The 18,993-nt window shown below is 50.7% G+C and overlaps 1 protein-coding gene across 1 annotated transcript in view; it reads right to left on the bottom strand.

Moving 5' to 3' along the window:
- Window positions 1-15,862, bottom strand: part of LOC148163811 (xylosyl- and glucuronyltransferase LARGE1-like) — a 304,191-nt gene extending 288,329 nt beyond the window's left edge. The window contains exon 1 of the mRNA XM_088025737.1: window positions 15,817-15,862. The gene's annotated coding sequence lies outside the window, so the exon portion shown is untranslated. The remainder of the gene's footprint in view (window positions 1-15,816) is intronic.
- Window positions 15,863-18,993: the final 3,131 nt, after the last annotated feature.

The raw sequence follows: 18,993 nt of genomic DNA on the forward strand, positions 1-18,993 counted from the left end.
TCGCCCGCCTCCCAGGGGGCGCACAGAATCTGCTTCAACCGCGTCCTGCAGCAGAGGGAAGTCTCTTGGATTGGAGGTAAGCAACATTTGGGCGAGGCATCTGGAGGGTTTTTGAGATGAGGAGATGACAATCTGACAAGCGGCTGCCCACTCCCCCCCCGCCCCCATCTTTCAGCTGCAATGTTCCACTGCAAACATCAGCAGACCAGACAACGAACACCCGAGCCACATTAAAACAATAATTAGTGCGAGTGAGAGCGGTGCCCACCGCTCAGCAAGGAGAATCACAGGCAGGCTTGTCATCTGTGGGGTTTAAAGACGAGCCCTGCGTGTGAACAGAAAGTAGTTTCTGAAACAACAACTGCCCTTGAGGGACTTGGGTCAAGTTGACTCATAAAGGCCCCCTCACTTGCAGACTTGGTTCCCTAAGACACAAAACAGAGGATGAGGAGATTCTCTCTTACCCCCACCAGGCCGGGCACCAGCAAAGCTCCAAGTCAAATAATCCACCTGCTCCAAGGGAAAGAGTACAGGAAACTGGCTTTGGCCACCAGCTGTTGGGCGAATGGGAGAATCCTGCCTCGGGGCAGCCTCCACCCCCACTCTCTAAAAAGTCCTAAAACTTGTTTCACAACCAAAGTCCACCCTCAGGGGATTTGGGGGTATTTGTTACTGGAACCAGAGCCACAGTGGCAGCTACAGGGAAGGAGGCGAAAGGTCCAGATCCCACCAGCCGATCCCAAGCATTGTTGGCAAACCCACAACCAGTTCTCATCCGTACACCGCCGTCCCTCGGCTTCTCCTAATGGGAAAAGTATACCCAAATAACAAACGGAGTCCAACTTATCCCCTGTAATGGTGGGTCTGCATGTGCATATGTGAATCTGTTACTAATTTGCATTTTCAACAAGGTGTATACATTAACATTATTTTTCAAAACAAAGTTGAAACAATTGATGGTGTTATGGGCTGAATTCTGTCCGCCCCCCGCCCCACCCACCAAATTCATAGGTGGAAGTCTTAACCTCTGATACCCCCGAGATTGGCTGTATTTGGAGACAGGTTAAAGAGGTGATAAGGTTCAATGAGGTCATTAGGGTGGGCAGGGGCCCTAATCCGGTATGATTTGTGTCCTAAAAAGAGATTGGGACAAGACAAACATAGAGGGACCATGTGAAGACACAGAGAAACAATGGCCATCGACAAGCCAAGCAGAGAAGCCTCCAAAGATACAACCCTGCTGAGACCCTGATCTTGGACTTTCAGCCTCTAGACCTGCAGGGCAATAAATGTGTTGTGTAACTGCCCCCCACCCCACCCCACCCCCACCCCCATCTGTGGTCCTTTGTTACAACAGTCCAAGCAAAATGATGCACATGAAATTCTACATTTCTTAATTTCTTTTCTTTAATCACATAACTAATGGTCTTTAAAAAAAGAAAAAAAAATCACAAAATACACTACATCAGGGGTTTTTTTTGGCCATTTCCTTAAAAGTCTTGAAATTACCGAAGCAGGGAACAGAAGGTACCACTAATGTCCCTGTGTCACTGGGCAGATGGGTATCGTAACAGTGCAAGTATTGGCCGGTAGGGCGTGTAAGGGAAGCAGACCCAGGAGAATAAAAGGGTTTTAGAGAAGAGACTGGTGGTCGGCTTGACAGGGCTTTTAAGATCTTTGGGCTAATCTTCCCACTGAGCATTTGGCGGTTTCTGCTAGCCCAGCTTCTCTTGGGAACCACTCCCTCCCCACTCTCCAAGCAATTCAAAGAGGACTGATTGCTTCTCCCCTCCACCCTCTCCAGGGCGGTGGTCTCAACCCTTCTAACCAGATTATGACCAAGACTTCCACCACATCTCCTGGGGAAAAGATACTCTCCCTCAGCTGCAGTGGGGCAGTGGGTAGGACGTACAGCTGAGGACCATCCTGCCTTCCCATGGGGACACCGCTTGAGAATGAAGCCAACACACAAGCGAGCAGAGCCAGCAGACAGGGCAATGACTTCTTGAGGAGCAGATCCAGGACAGCCTGATGCTTCCCTCTATTTTCAGTTACTTGAGCAGGTAAAGTCCTTTTCTTTTTCCAACATCAGTTGGTAGGGGTTTCTACCATTTATGTCTCAAACAGTCCTCACGAGCCAAAGAGGCACTCTGGTATACATGATTATATATCTCACTTCATATATAAAAGTTTCATCAAAATTTGAAGTATGTTTACATTTGACTAAAACCCATATAATTTCAAGGGTGCTTAATCAGGCGTGCAGTGTATGAGCTTTAGGAGCTTTAGGATGTCCCTGACGTTCTAAGGGGAAAAACATATATATTTAGGTGCCTAAGGGTCCATGGCAGAAACCAACTGAGGGACTGTCCACTCCAAACTTCAGTATCTTAGGGGGAAGTACAGTACAATGATCCAGCTTGTTTTGAATTCTGAAATTTGAAAAACTTGCACCACCTTGCCTATTCTTAGGCTGACATCTGAAGTTTTTCATCATAAACTCATTTCTAAGGACAGAATTCCCAGCATATTATAAACAGTAACACTTTAAAATAAAACTTTCACATCACATTTTTAAACAGAACCTAACCATCTGAGACCCATCATTCATTTTAAAAATTCAAGAGCAAGTTATGTTTTTGAGATCTGAAAAATTTATGTCATTCCTTAGCACGAGAAAGGGGCCCAGACGTCCTGTTTCTAACCCCAAGTGTAAACAGTGTGAGAGAGCCTGCAAGGGAGCACCTGGAGGCGGTGCCTGCACTAATTAGCAGAAGGTTCCCACCCACCCATTTCAAATGGTTCCTCTGTTTGGGGCCCCTTTGAAGGGTTTGATACACAAGAGCAGTGTACCAGATGGAGACTGGTGTTGGATAAGAGATGCGCCTTTATAAACAGGGCAGTGGGGGTGGGAGGGATGACTGGGAAAATGGAAGGATGATCCATGGACCTGGGAGGGGTGGCCTTAGTCCAGTCAATTTCAGGGGAGGATCCATATGTGAGGCTGAAAATCTGAAAATTGATCCCTTAAAACCATCCACACCTGCATCCTCCATGGAAAGGCTTCATTCATGTATCCCCAGGGGTATGTACATCCCAGTGTCAAGACACCTGGGCCAGTGGATTACGGGACAGAGGTTAAGAGGAAATGTTCTACAGACAGAACTGGGGTCCCGTCTCTGGCTTTACACTTGGGCAAAAACCCCATCTCTGCACCTCAGTTTCCCCCATGGATCAAATGAACTGCACAGCTTAGTAGGATTAAAAGCCATTGTGCATGTAAAGCATATATCCTAAGCACTTAAGAGGCACTCAAGGGATGGTTGCTACAATTGTTATCCCCATTATTACTGTTACTGTTATTTTAAATACTGTGAAGTACAACTTGCTAAGGAAGAGTCCTCTCCTGTCCCACTGGCAGGGCTCTCATCTCCTTTCCCAGGCAGAGGGCAAATTTCCAATGAGAGAAAGGAGCAAGGTGGACAGAAAGTTCCAGGAAAATGGCCTCAAGTGATGAGTGGGTTAAGGTTTGCTGTTATGTTCAGGGTCTCTGCAAGCTTTCTGAGAGCTCTGGACAGGCCTGGAAAGATAAAACCTGTGGCCCCCTCCTCTGCCCCCCCGGGAGCCATCTGTCTCCTCATTTTGCCAAGCACAACCACTGAAAGTCAGGGGCGAAGAGCATGTAGGGAGGGAGAGGGGAGGAAGAGGGGGGAAGCTCTAAATAATAGCACAATTACAATCGCTACTACTTACCAAGTGCTTTCTGTGTATGGCTCTGTCCTAAGCATTACACACACATTAACAGATTTAATGAGCTCAAAAATGCTGTTTCAATAGGAGTTACGGATAAATCCAAGCAGAAGAAAAAGGGAAATGTCAATAAGCAAGAGCCAGAGAAAGCATCCCTTGGTGTGTATTAAGTCAGACTACCACCGGAAAAGCAGCAGGGCTTCATGAACCATGAAACCAGCGTCGTGCCAAGTGCAAGTTTATAAAGTGCTGTGGCGCCCGGATCACACATACCCTCTGATAAGCCTGGGGTTCATCTATCACTCTTCCGTGATTCGCTGAGCAAACCTATTCATGCAGCACCAATGTCTGGCTTACAAGGGCAGTGTGATAAAAACCCAAACGGACCTCACAAATACTAGAGGCAATCCTAAACATCCAACAGAAACATGCTGGTTATCTGAAGAAGCGTCTTCAGGAACCGCGGCTGAGCTTCCATACAAACTTAGCCATCCTCCCCAGCGACTTCCCCATCACTGATAATCTCTCAATCCACCACAAGCACCACTCTGCAAAGGGTTCTCCAAAGGACATCTGATTGGTGTGAAGCCCAGTAAACAGAAACCACAGTCAAAGACTCCATCAGCACCTAGGGACCAACAGCGTAGCCAGGAAGAATCAAACACTCGCAGGTGACCTTCTCTGTCAGGGTTTAAAACGCCTAAGGGGGTAAGAAAGAGGAGGCTGATGAGCAGAGAAAATGGGGAGAGCAGAGAAATGGAAAGTTAAGGCAGCAGGGAGAAGCGGGGTGGGAAGGATGGTGGCCACACAGCGACATCCAAGGACAAGACAAGGGAAGCAGTGGGGAGACAAAGGTTCTTCAAGCTCTGCCCTGGCCAAACTTCACCATTCAGCCTGGAGGGTCTGGGGAAAGGCAGGTCTCAGCCTGGAGAGGTGACAAGGGTCCCTTCCCCACCTCCGCCAGCACGTTGCCATGCTGGTCACAGGCAAGGGGGCGTGCCCTCTTCCAACTCGGGAAACCCTGAGAAGCTAATCCACACACACACATAACCCACGCGCCCCGGCAGCGCACTGGAATCCTCAAGGTTCAGCAAGAAAGGGTTTGTATTATGCCTGGACAGCAAATGAAATCCAAAATAACCACCACTGTCACCGTGCAGGGAGCAGACAGCCTGGTCCAGGCGTGCAGTGAAACACTGAGGATCCCCCCGGCCGAAGACGCACTCTTTACTGGAGGTCTCACGCGCTCTGGCAAGGCAGCCAGCCTAGAGCACTGGGAGAACGGCATGCAAAATGCAGCAGAGACCAGCACGGCGCACAGATGCAGGTCAGCGCCCAGTATTGGGAAAACCTTGCAGGAAGGGCTGCCTGAGCTGGGTTGTGCAGGAAAAACAGGAGTGGCCTAAGGCAGACAGAGGGAAAGAGCTTATCATGCAGAAGGAGAGGTATGTGCACAGCGTGGCAGGTTTGGGGGGAAATAAGCAGTAAGAAAACAAAATAAAACAATGAGGTCAGGACTGGGGATGCGGCTGCAGAAAAAGGCAGAGGCCAATTCATAACAAGCTTTATGTGTCCTGATAAGAAAGTTGGAAGTTTTCCAGGGCCCAAGTGTGAGCCAGTGAGTGTAAATACACAGAACATTCTAGAAAAGCCCTTGTTCTTTAAAGATTAAAAATAAAGGCGCTCTTATCTATAAGGGATCCGGCTAGTCTATTTGAAAACCTGTGTTATCCAGAATGGCTTCCTCGGCAATTCTGAAAGGTGGGTACTGCTGTCTCCCAGCAAGGCCATCTTCAGGCAGAGAAACACCACCAGTCCCGGGAAGCACAGCACAGCTTTACTTTTAAGGTAGATCGGGAGCCCAGATGTCAGGCTCCAGCCGTCTTGCTCTTGGCCCACTGCAGCTGCTCTGGGAACCACTCATGAGAAAAAGAATTGTCTCTATTACGTCCCTTACTGGGTGTCATCCAAGGCTAGGAAAAAAGTTGTTCTATAACCCTGGGCTCGCTGGAACAAACCCCCCAATAAAAGCAGCTCTGGAGAGTGCACTTTCACCTAAGCCCCATCCCCACGCCCAGCCACACGAAGGGAGAATGTGCTATTTCAACAATTGCTGCTACTTTCAAGAGTAAGCTTTATTCCAATGAGGCCACTTTCCAGTGGCCGACGAAAACCATCTCAGAATTCTGTACCGATGATGGGGACTGGAGAAAAGTGCAGAAGCTCCTCTCGGTTTCCATCCCCACCATACCCGTTCTAGCCCAGTGGTCTTCACAGCTTTGTGCATGAACTAAGGCAAAAGCCTGTTCAATGGCCTCCCAGCTTCCATCTCTCCCCACTCGTCTGACCCCAATACTGTTACTAGGCTCTTCCTAAAACAGAGCACTTTTTTTTCAAGATTTTATTTATTTATTTGAGATTGAGAGAGAGCATGAGCGGGGCGGCGGGGGTGGAGGCAGAGGGAGAGGGAGAAGCGGGCTTCCCGCTGAGCAGGGAGCCCGACCCAGGGCTCAATCCCAGGACCCTGGGATCATGACCTGAGCTGAAGGTAGATGCTTAACCAAATGCGCCACCCAGGCGCCCCTAAAACAGAGCTGTGAATACACCATCCTCCTGATCAGAAGTCGCCCTGCCTTCCAAGAGCCCGCAGCCTCCAACCTAGCTTGCCAAGTTCATCTCCGGCTCCTTGCTAAGAGAAACCCAAGCTGGCTTACCCTGTAATCCAGAAATACGTATCTGTCAACCTAACCTGGCCCCTTGACCTCCCTGTAAATCTTCTGTTCAGATTTTAACCATCCTGCGTCCAAAGACCCAACTCAAATCCTACCTCCACCGAGTTTAAGCAGCTAAAGTAAACTCCTGCCTCTGATTTCCCATCCAGCTTCAATAATCCCTAACCATTCACTGCACTGCAGCATGGTTTCTATTCTTGCTCTGAACCTGTTCGTTTGAATCTTCCACTGTTGTTTAATTTATCACACATTCTTTAAATCTCTCCAACTATGTTTCTTGAGGGCAGCAGGCTTTCAATTTAATTTAATGAATGATTACTTTAGGATTCCCTAAGTGCCAGGAGTGTAGCAAGACATACCCATAGGTACTCAGATGGGCTAACCGAGCCACAGTGCTTAAGGAGCTGACCCACAAGTGAGGGAATAAGAAAAGCATCTGGTTGGGGCACCTGAGTGACTCAGTCGGTTAAGCATCTGCCTTCGGCTCAGGTCATGATCCCAGGGTCCTGGGATCCAGCTCCGCACTGGGCTTCTTGCTCAGCGGGGAGCCTGCTTCTCCCTCTCCCTCTGCCTGCCACTCCCCCTACCTGTGCATACTCTCTCTCTCTCTCTCTCTCAAATAAATAAAATATTAAAAAAAAAAAAAGTATCTGGACACTAACAATGTCAAGCATTAGAGGACAAGCACAGTCTTCGGGGCCTGGGGGCGATGCCTCCTCCCACACTGTTCTTTCATCTCCTATTCACTAAGACCCAGATCGAATATTCTCTTCTTTGACTCCCTCAAGCATAATGCTACCCAACATACTGCACCCACTGTCCTTCATCCATGCCTTTATTAGTCTCTACCTCCCTTACCAAGACAAGGCTACCAATGATGGCAGGTGATCTCACCTCTGGTCCCGATGTCAAGACGAGACCTGCACATCGTGAGAGTTTAGTGAATGCTGGCTGAGAAGTGGTGGCTGAGTGGATGCTGAATGAGTGAAGGAAATGCCAACAAGGATATACGGAGTGCCCGGGGCCTGCAGGCAGGAGAGATGGTGACTGGACAGAGAAAGGACGGAGGATGGAGGAGTCTGATCCAACAAAGGGAGAAGCAGTATCAGAACCAAGTGGGAAAACAAGGGGCATTTTTAGGCAATAGCCAATAGGCCAGGACTAGAGAAGACCTGCAGAGTCCTAGGGCAGATGGCGAGTATAGATAGTGGGGAAGCTAAGCTGACAGCCAGTGTAGACAGGTGGGGAAGCCAGGGCAAGGTCAGCACTGAGACCGCAGACTGAGCTGAGTCCTGGTCCCACACTTCCTGGCTGTGTGACCTGGGCAAGCCTCAGCTTCCACACCCGGCAAGTGGGAGAGTAAGCACACCCACCGCCTGGCGTGCCGTAAGGCTGAAATGACACAAAATGATCCAACGGGAGAGAGCCTGGCACGAAGGAGGCGCTTGAGGAACACACTTTTGGGTGTGGAACAGGCTGACGTAGAGCGACCAAGGGAAGGGAAGGGGCTGAAGACAGACACCTAGAAGTCACAGGTGTGAGAAGGCAGAGCCACGGGCCGCGTGGGGAGGTCGGGAAGCCTGGGTTCTGGTCCCGCCTCCTCTCTGGATCATTCTCTTTACCTCCCTGGCCTTAGTAGCCACATCTGTGAATGGAAGGCGTTGGTGCAACAGGACCCAAGGTCGCCTCCAGCCCTGCAGTGTCTCCACAGGATAGCTCTGCCCCTAAGGCAAAGAACTCCAACATGGAAAAGCCCAGGGGGGGCTGTGACTCATGAAAACAGAGAAAGAACAGATACCAAGATGGCAGTGGAGAGGTCTCCCAGAGGAGACAGAGGGCTCCAGCCTTCCCTAGCTTTCCCAAGCCCTCCTCCTCCTCCCCGTCCTCCTCAAAGGGAGCCACACCCCCCAGCTCCCTCCAGGTCACTCCATAATCACCCTCCCCAACACTGGGAAGAGCATCAGCAACAATCCACGCTTTTCCAGGCATTTTCCAGGCCACCGGGCAAGTACTCGACAGGCTTTAGGGCACGCCCATTCGTCTGGTGCCAGAAAAGTCAAAATCCCCACAAAGTGAGAGCAAAGGAAAGTGGCCACGCATGCCGGTACTGTACTCCCCCTGCCTTGTTACAAAGCCATCAGCATTTGAACCACAACAATGACCCCAAAGAGAGTCCAGTCTGCTGACCTGAAATGTCCTTCACATTTTTAAAATAACATCTTCCTGGAGAGGCCTCGAGTCTGTACATCTGCTGGTGTTCGTTCACGTGCCCTCCCTCTCCTGGCACACCCCACCCCCCACCCCCACCCTCAGCAGCATTGAGAACACAACCGCTTGTTCATTCATCAAACAAATCGTTCCATGTGGCCACACTCTTTATTTCGTGCAGACCTACTAAGCACGGGGCACCATGCCTGCCGGCAGGGGAAAAGCCCTACCCTGCTGATTCACTCTGCCTGAACCTCCCTTGGCTCCTGCAACAACCAGGAAATGCCATTCCCAGATGAGCGCTCACATCAGTCAAGGAGGCTGGCATACTAAGGATGGACTCAACTGTTCTGGAAACAAAAGGGGAGAGGGGGTGTTTCCCAGGAGCCACAGAAATGTTAACCTTACTCAATAATAAACCGGTGACCGATGTATCCAAGGCAATCCCCAACCACACAATCACACTGGAGAGCCCATGATTCCCTGCTGGATTTAAATGAAAAAAAAAAAAAAAAAAAAAACCACGAAGAAAGAAATGCCCACATGTCTATGTTCTGCTGTAAATCGTCCTAAATTCTACTGCTTCTTCCGTGGAAAGATCAGCAAGCCCCTTCTTCCCAGTTGGCCCTGGTACTTCAAAAAAGGACTATGTGAAAAGCAAACCTCTCCCAGTAGTCAGGGCTCCATCTCCATCTTCATTTGCTGCCCTTCCAAAGCGCAGCCCCATAATGTGACGAGAGGCTAAAATTACCGGTGATATGGCACTTTCCATTCCAGCCCCAAGCTGTGATTATCTACAACTCCAGGTTGCCCCAAATTACCTCTGGAGCCTCAAACGCCTTACATTTTATTTCATTCCTAGAACAAATTCTTTTCTGGAAACTTTCATAAGAGATAAAGGAACAAAAACCAAAAAAGCCCTAGATACCTCAGTTGCAGCAAAGGAAGAGCCAGTAGGCTAGCATGATTCTGAACGTCTCCTACGTTTATCACCTCTCCTGTATACCTAGGCTGAAGCCAATTAATTCATGTCTCCGCAATTATGAAAACTCAGAATCCTAGAAACTCTTGCCTAATTTATTTTTTAAAATTTTTTTAAAGGATTTTATTTATTTATTTGAGAAAGAGAGAGAGAGCGCATGCAGGAGTGGTGGGGAGGGGCAGAGGGAGAGGGAGATGCAGACTCCCCACTGAGCAGGGAGCCTGAGAAGTGAGACCCCAAGACTCTGAGATCAACTCAGACAGATGTGTATCTCCAAGAAGAACAGCAGTTAAACAAGTAAATCTGCCCCCAAGTAACTGGGTAAGTAAGGGAACAAGAGCTGCTGGTTAGTGGTTATGAAAGTTAATATAACTACCAGACTTCTTTCAGTAATACAGTTCCATATTAGGTTCCCGGCAGGTGAACATGGGGAGTTATATGTTAAAATATTTGAAGTTTGTATTAAAAATCCTTCGTTTCATGTAACAGAGAAGGCTCCCAAAAGCATCCATCATGATTGTCTTAATCAAATAATTTGAAATACAATAAAGGAACTAGCTATTAAAAAGAGCCTTTTATGAATCCCTTTTGTAAAATAAAAATCTTTTGTACCCCAATTACTCGTCTTAAAGTATTTGCCTTTAAAATCATATTTTATAAACCAAATTCTGCTAAAATAGGGCACTCCAATACTTAGCATCAATATCGAAATAATTTTTTAAAAAGTCATATTTACATCGCGCTCACTTTGAATCTCCTTTTCCCAATAAGCACTGCCCTCTATAGCCAGGAGATCAATGCCTGAGTAGAGAGAACCCTTCTTTCTAGAACACAAATGTGGAGACATAAAATTAAATTGGTTTTCATTTTTCCCAACTTGTGCATCTACACGGATTGCTTTTCTGCATCCATTTTTCTTCTAAACATCCCTCCCTCATACTCACCCAAGAGCTTGCCTACAAGGTAAATGGCACTCCACCCCACCCCACCCCCAGGGCAAATGAAAGGGCTCCCCTTTCCACGGTAGAGTCCAGACTTTGCAAAATCCCCAAGGCTCAACTGGAGACAATCAAAATTTTCAGCACTGCTTTTTATCACAACATACTTAATTCTCAAGTAGTTCTCAAAGAATAGGTAACATCAAAACCAAGTTGTTTTCATATTACTTAAGAAATTAGCAGGCAAGTCTAGATGCTTATGTGTCAATGGCCTAATATATCAGAGAGAGAGAGATGAGAGAATGTACAAGCAACACAGCAAAGACTTCACGCTTCTTTTCCTCAGCACTGTCTACCCATGGTGTTTTATATTTCAAGGTAGAGTACACCTTTAAACTGGTCAGGCCTCTTCCCGTTTCAGAGCTAGAAATCTTAAATAGTCGGAGCTTTGCCACTAACTTAGGCCAACCCATTCCCTCTCTGGGCCCTAAATTCCTAGCTGCAAGGTACAGAACTGATGTACAGAGACGATGCCTGAAGCCGAGAGGTCAAGCAGTATTCTAATGTCACACAGCAAGTTAGCAACAGATGATGCAAGACTAGACCCAGATCTCCTGATTTTACTTAAATCACCCTGCCTCCCACTCAACACAGGTAAAGATGATACAGGCAAAACACACACACAGGCTTCTTTTCCCTCCATTCTCTGGCTCCCATATCTGAAAAAAAAACTAAATATATTTTGCCCTGGGGCTCACTGCTGCAACTGTGATTTTCCTTTCTCCCTAACATCCTCCAGCAGTTACACTGTTGCTTTTCTTCTTCACTATACAGTTTGCTCATCCATCAACACACACACACATACACAAACACGTATGCACACAGGCATGCACACACACTCGTCCTCATTATTAAACTCTTCCTTTTCCAACAGCAAAGAAACTTTAGGCCAGAACTGAATTGACTCAAATACCAGAACCTTGGTCTAGTGCTAAAGGTGGCCAGAACTCTACCAAGAAGCCCATCGGACACAATGGAATTTGTTCTCAGAGAGAAGGACTTTTCCCCCATACTGTATCATTTGTCAAGTAACATTGTCATTTCTCCCACTGCTGCATAATCACATAATGAAAGCCCCAGATAGAATGCAGGTACACAAGAGGGTGGACTTACTGTTGATGAGGGACCCTTTATTTGCATTCTAACAGTTTCTTTAAAGAACAGGCAAAGTGCTAAATGTAGAAGGATAAAGGACAAAAAAGAAAATTCCTTTTCCTGTTTTTATGAACAATGTGGGATAATCAACTGGTACTCTTGGATCTTATCCAGAAACCATTCTTGTCACCATTTGAATACAGGGAACATGAAGCTAGTCCCCAGCATTGGGAACCCTATTAAATTATCTCCCTTCTAACACCAGGCTTCCCCTCTCCCAGAACACCTTCCAGCCACATTAACTAATGACTGTTCTCCATACACAGTACATATTTTAAGGTTTCCATGCTGTTCTTTCTAGCTGGGACTCCCTTCCTTTCTACTCCTCTGGCAAACTCAAACTCGTCCTTTGCACAAACCTATACAACAGCACTTAGCTCATGATAATGGTTCGTTCCCTGGACTTCTGCTTCCCTGAACGAAATGTGAAACCTCTGCAGCCTCCAAGCGGAGCATGGCATCTACCACATAATAGATGGTCAATTATTATTTGAGTTAAAAGGAGAAACGTCTTCTAAAATACATTTGCTTATGTTGTAACTTTACTGGCTGCCGCCTACTGCCCTCCAAGTGTCAACGTGGTCAGAGAGGAAGGGAGTGCCCGAGGACCCCTCAATGTCAAATGCGCTGGAGGAGAGCCGCAAAGCCTCAACACCACCCGCGGATCCTGTGAGCTGGCTGTATTGCTCAAGGGTGTCAGTGGCTGGGTGCCTGGAGTTTTCAGTCCCCTGGGACTTACTTACCCCGATCCCCGGCCCCCGATCTTGCGTGCTCCCTACTCTCTGAGAACTCTGGCTCAAAGATGCCTTCCCGTTATTCAGAGACCCTAAGGAAGACCAGAATTCTGCCTCAGCTTCTTACTCTCCCTCTGCCACCTGGCTTCCCTGAAATTCACAAGACTTCATTCATGCCTTAGGACCACAGTATATATCTTTTCTGAGACCAGTTTTCACCAGTTGATGCTCAATGGCAAATTTAATAGTATTTTCCTGCTCCAATCTCTCACTCCTTGGCTATACTGTACCTATGAGAATCAATCTATAAAGCTTTAATAGCAGAAATAAAGCTTTATGCTGACCGTTTTCCTTAGACCACAACAATAGCTCCCTTCAAACTACCTAAATATGCACTACACATATGGATAAAAGATCACAAATGTCGTCTACCAGACCCCAGAATTCAGGAAAATGTAATAACTCACATAGGTTCACAGGTTCCAAACACTGAGTCTAATTCCATATGCTGAGTTGGGGCTTTTAGAAAACTGTGAGTCTCAAATCTTGGTGACATTTGCCTTTTTTGGTGCCAGTATTCTGAGCAGGGTAATCTCTTCTTGGACTCTGCCTCTCACCTTTTCTGCCTCTGGAGTCAGCTTTGATAAGACCTGGCCACATGGATAAGGTAAGCCTGGGTAATGGGGCTTTGTTCTTCAGCAAAATAGAATTATCTTCCAATTCTAGGAAGAAACCTAGACGCTAATGACTTAATGCTGTTAAAAGAGTAGAGAGCATCTGAGACAAAAGTGCAAACCAGACTGTCAAAGGTTATATGTGTAAAAATACAAGGTATGAATTTTTAAGGGATGACGGTAAAAAATTCCAAGTTTGACGGAATTGATTCTAGACTCCATTTAGGATGGATGATTTTATGGGATTTTTATGAAGACTGCAGGTGACATGCAGTCCAAAACAAAACAAAACAAAACAAAAGGCAGTTCTGACCACAAATCCTCAGGGAACACAAAGTTAGCATGGTCTAATGCCCAAAGGATGGAGTCTGCAGGAGGTTCTATCTCCCTGAAATGTATAGCTCTCATATACTCAGAACTTTGCAGTTAACCAGTCCTGACTTGTCGAAATGACACTTTAGATGTGATCAGGCCCATCGTTCAGCATTTGGAATCCACTCATTCATGCAAGCATACATCAGGTACCAAAAAGTCAAGTTCAGGAGCCTAAAGATAAACCACAACCTTTTGTAACATGGGTCCTTGTGTTTTCTTCCTTGGTGGTAGAATAGAAGACTAGTCCCCCTAGTGTCCTGCCACTGTAGGTGGCTGAAGGATGGAGACACTCCTGCATTCTGCATCCACATTAAAGCTCAGCTCGGGAACCCACAGCCCCAAGGAAACCGTCACATCTCTCCAAAGAGATGGAAGCTCTCTGGGACTTAAGTGGAGGACACCGGAAAACCTGACCTGTCATTTCCAAGGCCCTTATATCTACTTTAAAAGCCAATGTGATCTGCATTACCTCACACCAAAAAGTTCACCCACTAGCCAGCACGCTTCACTACGTGAAGGAAAAGGACACACACTTGTCAGTGGATGACTGCCCACTCCAGAGTGATCCCACATTTGCTCTGAACACCTCTCTATCCAACTGGGCAGATTTGTTTCCTGTCCTTGCCACTACTTGAAAACCCACTAACATCTAAATCTTGACAACTTCTGCCTCTCTGTTCCAATTAGTTTTCTTCCTGGTGTGGAATTAACAGGGCCAGCCTCGATAAACGTGTGTTCTCCTCAAACAATTTTCACTGAAGTAAAACACTCTTGAAATATAAAGGTATACTAAGATGTGTGAAACCGTAAAGCCAGGTTTTGTTTTGTTTTGTTTTTTTATCCCCAGTGAGGACTCATGCCCGTGAGTAATTCATTCATGTCACCCATTTGTGAGAGATGCGAAAAGAAAACACCACTTATTCCTTTCCTAATTTAGAACCTTCCCTTGTCTTAAGTCTACCAAAGCTGACTCCTGGGGAGGGAAGACAAGCAACGTAAGGAGAAAAATGAGCCTGAAGTGACTGCATCCACGGAGTGAATAAGCACTTTGGGTTTCCACCTGTGTCAGAGATGGACCGATCTGCATTTATGGGAGGTGACCGCCCCACCTGCTGCCCCACCTCATACCCCCCCAAGAAGGAAGCAGGAGCCTGAGTGCTCTCTTGGGGAACTTACATAAGACCCTGTAAAACTTCCTGTGACATTCACAGAAAATGTAAGCTGCTATTTTGCTCCCTCAGGAGATCATTTTAATGGACCGAGTGACAAAATTCACAGATTCGGAATTCAACAGAAACCTGCTCAACCGAGGTACATCAGCTCAGGGACGAGAAAAATCTATCGCCATTAAACAGGGTCACCCGGGGGATGGATTCAATGTAAGAGAGACAATCTGTTCCCTCCTAAGTGACCCATTTAAAATCAGATTGTTCCAGGGAAATCTCAAAGGTTTAATAAATTTCAAACTGGCAAGGACAGCCTTGTAGGACTGAGGTTCCTTAAAAAGGAAAATGTTAAAGAAGGTAATAGAGCAATAAACAAAATAACTTAAGGATGCACAAACTTTGGAGTCAGTCACTGCACCCTTCAGCAACAGAGACAGTCACAGGAATGCCTGGATCGCCATACACTGATCACTCATCATAAGCAGCTTTGTCTAACAGGACGGCCACTCTGCTTAGGTTTCCTCTCTACAGAGAGCGCTGCCATCCAACCACTCTGTCCTATAGAGGGACTAGAAAGCTCTGGCTGCTCACCCTAAATCGCCTTGACTCTCTACCACAAGGAGCAAAGAAAAGTTCTTTACAGCATCACACCAGGAAAGGCAGGTGAAGATCACCCAAGAGGGACAGCGAAAAACACAGTAGGATCCCCAAAGCACAGGTGCCCACAGCTAACAAGCTGCGGGGACTTGGGGTGGGGGCGGGTGCGAGATTCGGGCACACCACCTCCCGGTGTGGACGAGAAACTCCTCCTTCCTTGCCCCCGGTTAGCAGCCTACGTGCCTAGGAGCGGGGCAGTCCCTGAGAAGGGTCCTGGGGACATCAGAGACTTGTGGACTTGCATCTCCGGCCTGTCCAGGGCTCCTGACCCAGGAGTTGAGGGTGTGCCCTCACAGGGGATACCAGCTACAGGTTCGGAGAACTTGTCCGGTGCCGCTCACCAGGGCGCCCCCGACGAGGCTCTCAAGCACCCCCGGGCTCTTACCTTGGCCGTGACTGCCGCCAAACACAGGGAGACCGCGTAAGAGCTGGATGGCGCGGCGGCGCGGCCGCCGCCGCCGCCTACAAGGCGCAGGGAGTCCGGGTCGGGGTCCCAGCAGGCGCTGCCCTAGTTCAAGCGGCGGTGCCAAGCGCAGACTTCGGGGCGGCCCCCGGCTCCAAACGCTGCGGGGAGGGTCCGGGCCGCCCAAGCTGAGCACTGTCCCTTCTTTCTCTCCCTCCGGCGCCGCTGCCTGGAGCTGCTCCCTGCCCCAAGGACTCTTCCGAGCCGGGGGCGCCCCTCATGGGCAGGGGCCTGCGTCCGCCGCGGGCTGGGTCCGGGAAGGGGGCGCTGGGGAGAGACGCGGGGCGGCCGCCGGGGCCGGCTCCACCTCCCGCGCTCCCCAACGCTTCGCCCCTTCAGGGCAGGGCCTGCCCGCTCCCGGCCCCGCGAGGCGAGCGCGGCCGCGCCCCCAGCTTCGGGCGCCCGGGCTCCGCGCGGCGGCAGGGCAGCGGCAGTCCGACCGGGCCGGACGCCGAGAGCGGCGGCGGAGAGGCTGCAGCCGGCCGCGGCGCCCCCTCCCCCCGGGCCTGCGCCGCCCGCCCGCGGCTCCGCGGGAAGGAGGCGCTGGAGAGGGCCTCGCCCCGGCCTGGGGCGCGGGGCCGGGGGCGCGGGGCCGGGGGAGGCGCCCCGGGAAGGTCACCGGAGCGGAGGCGGGGCGCAGCGCGGTGGGTGCGGGGAGCCGAGGCGGGCGGCCCCGCTGCCGCCGGGAGCGCTCGCCGGCCTCGGCCGCCGCCGCCGCCGCCGCTTCCGAGACGCGCCGGCTTCCCCGAGCGCCCGGCGCTCGGAGCTGGGCGGCCGCTGTAGCCGCAGCCTGCAGCCGGGCGCCGCTGGCCGGAGCCGGCGCGCGATCCCCGCCTCCCGCGCCCGGCCAGGAGGGGGCCGCCGCGCGGGGGCCAGCAGGGGAGGGGGGTGCAGGCGGGCGCTGGGGTCCGTGCTCCGGGCTGGCCCCGCCGCCGCGTGCCCAGAACGCCGGGCTCGCTCAGCAGCTGCAGTGACTGTGTGTCTGTGTCATGTCTGTGCAGCTGGGGGGGACCGCGAGCCCGGGCCGGGCTCCGGGCGGGGGCGGGGCCAGCGCGCGCCTCGGCGCCCGCCTCCACCCCGTGACGGCGCGGCCGGCCAATGGCAGGAGCCGCAGTTGCACGGACTGAGAGGCCACCCCCGCCTGGGCTCCGCCCCCTCGCGCGAGGCTCCTCCCTTCTACTTCTCTAGCTCGCTCGCACGCGGGTGGATGCAACATCCGGAGCCGGGATCCCGGCCGGGGTCCGGATGAAAGGGTGCAAGCTGGGAGCTCCCCGCCCTTCTCCCCCCACCCCGGCCGCTCCCGGCCGCCTCGGGCTTGGCCAGCCTCGCGGAAAGAGGGGGGAAGGGAAGAGGGACGGGTCCGCAGCTGCCGCTGTCTAGACGCCGGCAGGCTCGCAGGGCCGTGCAGCCTGTCCACTCCCCCTTGTACAAAACCGCCGTCGTGGGAAGTAGGAAGTTTCCCCGCCTCCACTTCTTACTCGGGTCGCCGCTTCTCTCCGAGGTGGGCAGGGTATGGGGCAGCCTGAGGCTGCGAGGAGCCACGATGAAGGGCTTTGACAGCATTCTTTGCGGCTCTGTATCCAAGAATCTGGTCCAAGCCTCCCTGTTCTTTCGGGAAAACTGCATTTCTTTGCCCCCCCCCCCCACACACACCCATGCACGCACAACACGCCCCTCCCCGTTCCGATTTCATTCTTGCTCTCCTTCCTGGCACAAGAGCCCCGCGCGCGACATCCCACTGAATGGACTTCCAGCCTCCCAGCCCTAAAGCCGAGAGTGGGGCGCCGAGAGTCCTCCGAAGCTACGAAGCTACGGAAGGAGTGGGTGAAATCGGCTGGGCAAAGGAGGCGGGGGTGTGACAATGGATGGAAGGAGGAGGCCTGGAGAGAAAAACCCGAAGGAGGGGAGAACAGGCCGGCACAGAAGGACGCAGAGGGATGGGCAACTCTGACTGGGAGACCGGAGCTCCGGCGCGCGATCCAGCTCCCGGGTTTTTCCTCAGCTCGTCCCAGGGCTTCTGGGGTCCCCTTCCCTCCCGGGTCCCCACCCCTCCCCGGCCCGCCGGGCGCCGGGTCCCAGCCTCGCCTCCGCGTGCCTCTCTCTCTTTCTCGGTTCTAGGGCTTAGATGAGGCAAGGGGAAGCCCACCTTACTCTCGGAAGGGGCAGGGAAAGGATGCAAAAGCAGAGATAAAGTGCAAGGCAGGGGGGCAGAGGAGAGGTGCATAAGGAAAGGACGCCGAGCTGGGGCTGCGGTACCGACCACACTCCCCAGAGGTCAGGCTGGGGGCCCAAGGGTTTCGGAGGTTTGGTCCCTCACTCCGCTCGGGACCTGGCTCCCGCCAAGTAACCCCGCTCTCGGCCTTCAGCTCGACCCAGCCGGGACCCTTCCTCCATGCCCTCCCTTCCTTCCAGCCTCTTTAGGCAACGACCCCCCGCCCCAATGCCCCCCACCCCCACCCCTCGTGCACCACCACCCGCTCTTCCCCAGCTCCCGAGCGCTGTTTACCTAATCTCAGCGGCAGACCGAGCAGAGGAGAATGCAAAAAGAAGGTAGCGGTTACACAGCAGCGTCCCCGGCGAAGAAGTAAAAAACGCTTGCTCTGGAGCTTCAGGATAAGTTCACTGTGAAGCTGGGGTCCTGCTGCCTTATCTCCGCGGGGCTGAGTCTCACCCTTCACATTTGCAGGGATAGGAGATCGTATCTGGTTTTGATGTCACTACCGTGTCGGAGAAGAACGTTATATGATAAAATATTATCTAATATTCTAGAGACCATTAAAGTGTCAAAGTTTAATGCCAATCCTTTTAGCTCGAATGCTGCTCGGTTCTTCCTCTGACGTGCAGCTCTGTTCTAGAACGCGCTGAAAACAAGGAGATCATTTTTATTTTTTGCGGGTCGACCGTCCTTCCTACTCTTCCTCCTCCCCCTCTCCAACCCCCGCCCTGGAACCGGGTAAAGTTAAAGCAAGAATTTGGGCTTGCTTTTTATTCTTTGCTTTGCTTCACTTCGTTAGTGGTGTAAAATGCATTATTACAATACATTACATATTAATAATGGTAACGTGACTGAGGAAGGGGAGAGAGACCTGAAATTTACAA

The sequence above is a fragment of the Eumetopias jubatus genome, unplaced genomic scaffold, assembly GCF_037043125.1.
Source record: "Eumetopias jubatus isolate StellerSeaLion01/CBP00866 unplaced genomic scaffold, mEumJub1_p1.0 scaffold_8, whole genome shotgun sequence".
NCBI lineage: Eukaryota > Metazoa > Chordata > Mammalia > Carnivora > Otariidae > Eumetopias > Eumetopias jubatus.